The sequence below is a fragment of the Helianthus annuus genome, chromosome 11 (genome assembly GCF_002127325.2).
Source record: "Helianthus annuus cultivar XRQ/B chromosome 11, HanXRQr2.0-SUNRISE, whole genome shotgun sequence".
Taxonomy (NCBI): Eukaryota; Viridiplantae; Streptophyta; class Magnoliopsida; order Asterales; family Asteraceae; genus Helianthus; species Helianthus annuus.
The window spans coordinates 45,991,574-45,998,553 of NC_035443.2; positions in this window are offsets into that span (position 1 = coordinate 45,991,574).

A 6,980-nucleotide genomic window follows, 5' to 3' on the forward strand; every position below is an offset into this window, starting at 1 on the left:
TCATTCCTAATGGAAACAAGGACAGTGGAAAAGAATGGTTCCTAATGGATATATAACATCCATCTAATATTGCTGAAGCAGTCTCTGGGGTACCGTTGGCCAATCCTACTTTATACTTAACGCTTAGAGTTTTTAACAGGCAGATTTAAAGATTTACAAAATCCATTGTCTACGAAAGACTAATCTGAACCTGAATTAAGTAATACTCTAGCATGAGCGTTATTGATAAAGAAAGTACCTGTTGTGACATTGTCATCCTGAATAGCTTCTTGAGCATCCATTTGAGAGCTTCCAGCGTTGGTCTTCTTAGTCTCTCCAGGCTTCTTGACTTTATTTGGGCAGTTTGTTTTAATGTGCCCTATTTCATTGCAACCATAGCAGGTCACATCTTCCAACTTTCTGCAATCCAAGGTCTTATGCGCCTTGGACTTGCAGATTCCACAATGTAAAGGCTGGGATTCAAATCTGCATTTCCCGAGGTGGTATTTCCTACAGGTTTTGCATCTGGTCTTCTTACCTAACTGCTGGTTGTCTCTCGAGTCCTTGCATTCATGGGTCTCGTGATCCACCTCTATACAGATGACACATCCCCTGGTCTGCTCATAGAAACATTTTCCGAAGTGCTTCTTCCCGCAGGTTTTACATTCGGGTTTTGCCTCCTTTGGTTTGGACTGGCTATAGCTTGAACCGGTCTTACCCTTTTTACAACCTTTATTTGGGGTGTCATCGCACTTTCGCTTATGATCCTTCAACGCACGGTCCACAGCGTTGTTTACGGCTATATCTATCATAGCCTGTAACTCGGTGCCCGTTAAATTCAGTCTTGCATCATCATTCTGATCAACTAGATGATTGCGAGTTTCAAAGGGGTCGGCCATGATGATGCTTTGAAGGCTACAATCAAGTAGTAGTAATTTGATCATACAGTGAATTGTCGAACTTGATAATTAAATAGCCATGGTGCGAACAAACCATATAGGCTAATAGATAGTATTAAGTTTATTTGATTATGTTTTGCCTAGGTTTTTAAATAAACCACCTTAGGCGTTTAAACGGAATATAATCCTTCATATTTATTAGACAGGGGACATAAATCACGACTGCCAATGTCGTACCGACATTTTATAGCACAAAGGCTTGTTCCAAAGGACTTTTGATGGCACAGAGGCCTTGTCACTAGGGAAACTTTAAAACATAATCAATGATTCCTTTGGATCGGAAAATTTCACAGTTCTTTGTTTGTCAAGAAGTTATGAAATAAAACTACCTTTTTCATGTATACATCTTTACCCGTAGGTATACATCCCAGATGGATGCTTAGATGTGTACATCATGTTCGACGTTTATTAGTCATGATTCCTATTGATCATTTAGGCTAAATGAGGGGTTTGGAAGATTTCTTAATATAAGGATGACAAGCGTGATTTCATCGCATCACCCATTGTCAGGAGTGTTAACACGTTTTCAGGTGTTTAACAAGGATCTGAATCTCTTTAAACAGGTCTTACCATTGTAGCCAGGTCTTTAATGACATTCAAGCTAGGTTATAACCTTTGAGACTCTTTTTAATACAAATACTGGCAGGAAAGGAATGATATTTATTTTATTCAAGATTTTTATTATAATTATCCTGAATTTAATTAAAATATAACTATGGCACAAAAGGCCAAGTCACAAGGGCAATTATAAACCATGATTTTGTAGAATCAAGGTATTTAGGATTGAACGTTGTTCAGTGCCTTTTCTCGACAGGAAGTTGTAGACTACGACTGTCTTTTGTCTTTTATGACAATGAATATGGCCCGTAAGAGTTATATCCCTAATGGATGCTTAAATCATAAAATAAGAGAGGATTTCGGGAGAATCAGGTATAAGGATGATTTATGCGATTTTATCGAACCACGTCTGCCAGGAATGTTATCATGTTTACAGGTGTAAACAAGGATTTTGAACCTTATATGGATTCACTAAAATTTATAACCTATGGTTTTTAATAACCATTTTAGTTAATTTGGTAAATATATAACTGTTCAGGATCCTTATCATGAATCGTATATTATAAGTTAATAATGGCACACAAGGCCTAGTCACGTGGGCAAGTTTAATTTATAACCAGGATTCTCATAGAATCGAAGTATTAGGGTCTGAATCCAAGTTCATTGCCTTTTCTAGACAGTGAGTTGCAGAAAACAGGTACATGGTTGCCCTAAACGGGACTTCTAAGGAATAATGTTGTCCTTGAAAGGACTGAAGGATAAATATGCCTTTATAAGGACTACTAAGGAAAACGAGCTTTAGCAAAAAGGAGTTTCTTCTTCATTTATTTCTGAATTGTCTTCTCCTCTTTGGTCGCACGTTAATCCTGGTCGCAGTACGAAGCTCAGCCTTCCCTAGGCTTCTAATGGGAGAATTTCCATTACGGCTTCTTTGCTTGGCGACATATCAAGAATATATATAGAATTGAAAACAAAAATTCTCCGAATAGAGATGAGGGTACTCCTATGTTAAGTCTATACTTAGAAGGTCAAGGAATGTGCTATTGTGTCATTGAGATTAAACACAAAAGGCTAGTGTTTAATTCACTCAACGTTGGCTCTGATACCAACCTTTCACACCCCTATTTTACCACGTGTCACCGGTGGGCCCGGTGGGGGTATACGTGACGTAGTTGATATCATCATAGTCAAACCACACCATTTAAATGCACAGCGGAAGCAAAAGATAAATATATTACAATCCGATACGAAGTAATATCCAAGTATTACAAACGGAAAGTAAAAGATCCACAGGCGGATCGCAAATAAATTAAAACATTGTTCAACAGACTTCAGGCATCTAAGCTTGCGAGACTTCTATTTGATGCTAGGAGGGACCAGCCTATTACGCGTAGTAGCTGCACTTAGTCTTTTTGGGAAAATACGTCAGTTTTCACTGGTAAATACAATTTAACTGACTCATTTTGAAAATGTTTAAAATTGATTTGAATGCCCGCGGCACAAAACTTTTTATAACTTGGGATAATTATTTGCTTATAATCTTATAAAAGAATTACATGTTTGTTATGCGTTCAGTTGTCCGGGTCGTACCGGGTTAAAGATTAATAGACACACCACTTAGTATAATTCTGCCGCGAGACTTCTCTCGTACCGACAATTATACTTTATTGATTTGAATGCACTACGGGTGTACGCCTACACCCGTGTGCTAAGATCGTGGCCATTCTTTGAATGATGCCAATGATATCCGGGACATGGTCATTAAACCCCCAAAGGCGTTAAACAAACAAAACAACATTTTCAAACGGGTCATTTGACAACACTTAACCACCGACCGGTTAAGTTCAATTACCCGACCAAGCGGTATTTTATATACCGTACCCCAAGCCCGTATAAGGGAAAATAAGTTAAACATATTTACCTGAGCAAATTTATACAATTTATCCCAACCGTATACCACCAAGCAAGTATAGATAGCTTTTACTGGGCTCCTAAATCTGGAACAAAGGTTTTTAATAACCAATCAGATTCCTAACGGGTCTTTAATCAAGCCTAAGCTTAGACCGGTTAGTTTTAAAGAATGAATACGGTTTAATTGCATAAATAGGCGAAGACCGTTTTAGAATGTGGTTTTGACCCGACAAGCTTGTATACTTGTTTAATATGGGTAACTCAATCAAATTCTGAATTTTGAGACAAAAATGATATGGTTTGACCCGTTTCGGCTAATATGCGTAAACTAGTTACATAAGCCGACCCGAACGCGTAAAGTGCGTAACGAGTAACCATAAGAGTCATATACAAGTTTCCTAAGTTAATATGCCTTAAACATGTTGTGATATCAGTATGATACCTTCCATTATGCCCCTAATGGTTTTAAACCCGAACTATGCCTCATAAGGGCATTTTGGTCATCTTAAAGGGTGTAAAAGAGTTTAAATATCATTCTGAGTTCCAGGTCTGATTTAATCAGTAAATATACTTAATTTCATAAGTAATAACAGTATGGTATCATATATATGTGAAATTTATTAATTATAACCACACTATGCACCGTAGGGGCATTTTGGTAATTTCACATAGGCTAAAAGGGTCAAAACTGAAAGCCTGAGTTTAAAACTTTTCCTTACTGTTAAAATATAGAAATTTACTGAATATATCAGCATGCATCAAACCTTATGAGTTTAAAACAGTTTTAATACATGCTATGCGTTAAAAACGCTTAAAAAGGCGATTTGGAGCCATTTCCGGGTTTTCAAAGGAAAGCTAATGTTTTTATTATTCCAGAAGGCTCAAAATATTTTATTTATCATATTAGATCAGTAGAAAAAGGTTTGACATCAAAAGGATTTGCAAAACTCATTTTATAGTCCAAAAGGGCAAAACCGACAATTACCGAATCAAGCTTAGAACCCTATGTTATGCTCAGCCTAAAAATAAATAAAAATCTTCAAAAATCCCAAAATATTATTTTATATCGGTAAGTATAAAGTTTGATTTCAAAAATTGGGTTTAAATAGGATATACGCTAATTATGTCGTTTAATTAATAAAAGCTTTTCATTTACGCTAATGAGCATCTAATCTAGACCTCCAACTGATGTCAAATTTTAGGGACAAGTTTATAAGTCAGCAATAAAGATTATTGTTCTCTCACATTTTCAAATTTCTCGTTTTAGGGTCAAAAAGGCATAACGGTCAACATTTAGGCATTTAACGGAAACATGCATGAACTAGGATTTCTATGGAGCCAAGTTGTATAACCTTGGAGGGTTATACTAACTTATAATACGGTCCTAATGGAATCCTAAGGCATATATAAATTAATCTAAATCGGGTCAGAACTGAAAGTCAAAGCAAAAGTCAACTTTTGCGACTTTCGGTTTCGGACTGAGCTTATACATAGAATTGTCGGGTTGAATCATGCTTAGGCATGTTCAACTAATATTTGCCAAGTTATTAAAGTAACAAAACTGATTTTATAGCCTCTAATTTTATTAGTTATGAATTTTATTTAAATTAACCTGTTTGACTTTTATTTGACCCGACAATTAAACTAAGTAAACGTGGTAATTAGGAGGTGCCCTTTTGAGGGTTAATTACCTACCTAATTACGGTCACGTAGCCATGTTCGATTCGAACCATGGCTCAACCGTTTTAAAGTCAAAGCGTTTATCGAAAACGCTTGACTTTCGGTTATAACCGCTAATATTAAACTAAGCATGAAAGGGGACTTACAAAGGCTCCAAGCAAGGAGGGTTGATCCTAATTTCTCAGGTATGAGGAGCAAAGTCCTCAACTTAGAGAATTCAAGATCAAGGTGTGAAATGGGGCAAAATCAAGGTGGGTATTTATAGGATTTTGAGAACCGTTAGGATCGTTTCTCGTAAACCGTCATCAAATCTGAGCCATACACCTATTACCCATGGTTTACAAAACAATGGGCAGCCCCTAGATTAAAGAAATGAGAGACAAGTGCAAAACCAAAGCTGGTTTTAAAATTCTGGTTGCTGACATTAGTATACAGACCGTATGGTCCTGTATACGGTCTGTAAGGACCTGTACAGCATATGCATACTTTCAAAACTTGACAGTTTTGGCCCCTTCACTTCCAAAAGTCATTTCCGACACTTGTAAGGCCCGTTAAACCATTTTTAAGGCTCTACAATGATGCCTAAGCCTAGGGAACATGAAACATGCTCAAAAATATGCCGGATGTCGGTTCGTTTGGTCGTACGGTCCCGTTGTTCGGCTAATTACGACGAAACACGGACGGACGCTAAAAACGATCCAAATTACGCGACGAATGGAATTTTATCAAACCAAACACTAAAATAAAATATTTTAGTGCTTACATAAATATTTGGGTGTCCGGGGATATTCAAAATGCAAGATATGCGCGAAAATGCAAACTTGTGCATTTTTTGACACTTTTAGTCCCTGCATGACTTAAAAGTTTGTTTTTGCGCACCAAACACCTCTAAGCCTATCTCTAAGCTATATAAAGAATAAATATGGTATGGTTAACTCATGGGCGTATTCCGGAAGGTCCGATACCCTACGAATAGGTACACTTTTGTAGTTTGACACAATTAGTCCTTTAATTGCGCAAACTAGCGCGGAATGTCGTTTAATGACATCCAAGCCTTACATGGCCAATAATGGGTATTCCCGAGCATATACTTAAATATTACTACGCTCCCGTTCCCTTAAATGGTCACCGAAAGGCGTAGATTCAAAAGTTGACGCTTTAGGCCCCTCTATTGCGCAAACTTGCGCATCTCATCATTTAATAGCATTGAAGCCTCATCTAATCCATATTAGGCATTCTTGAAAATACTATTAAACATCACGATGCTTCGGGTTCGCCATAAGGTCATTCAGAGGTATAATTAAACATATTGACACTTTTAGCCCTTCTAACTTGCAACGTTGCGCGTAACTTTACTTATAGGCATAAAAACCTTAGACGGCCATCATTTGGCATTCCCGAGAGTATAATTAAATATCATGAAGCTCTCGGTTTGTTAAAAGGTCACTCAGAGGTTAGAATTAACATGTTGACGCTTTTAACCCTTTATTGCGCAAACTTTCAATTAATTACGCAAACGGCTACACTTATTCATCAAGTGGCACATTTGTGAATATAAACATCGTAAGAGGTTATTTAGAAACTTATTTTAGGCATGCTAACACTTCCAGTCCTTTCAAAATCAAAGTTTTCAATTTTTCAAAAAATTAGTCCCTAAATTTCAATATTGGACTTTATTAGGGTTTATTACACGTGTCAATACATCACTGGTCGTGATTTTACGAGGTGTTACAGAACAAGTTCAAAAGGCAGTCAATATAAAACTTAAGTCTGATATAACCGATGAATTAACAGAAAACATTGACGTCACTTTCACATCGTCTGACACTGATCATGAGTCTGAGTTAATTAAAAAGGTGGTCGATCAGGTGTTAGATACAGATGAGGAGTCTG